The sequence below is a fragment of the Octopus bimaculoides genome, chromosome 2, assembly GCF_001194135.2.
Source record: "Octopus bimaculoides isolate UCB-OBI-ISO-001 chromosome 2, ASM119413v2, whole genome shotgun sequence".
NCBI classification, from domain to species: Eukaryota; Metazoa; Mollusca; class Cephalopoda; order Octopoda; family Octopodidae; genus Octopus; species Octopus bimaculoides.
The window spans coordinates 46,544,216-46,544,428 of record NC_068982.1 but is presented as its reverse complement, the minus strand read 5'-3'; positions in this window follow the sequence as shown (position 1 = coordinate 46,544,428).

Sequence of the window (213 nt, the reverse complement as noted above, 5' to 3'; positions counted from 1 at the left end):
TAATAATAATAATAATAATAATGATGATAATAATAATAGTAATCACCCCATGTGTTGAAAATCGAATACAAAATGGACTATGAACGTTAATTAAAGTTTTAGTGAAAAAAAATAGTTCTCATTTTATTTTCAAATTTTTCATTTCTTTCTTCCTTTTTTGCTTAAATGTGAGTAGATTTTTAATTAGCTGCTAATCATAATAATTCGTTTGTG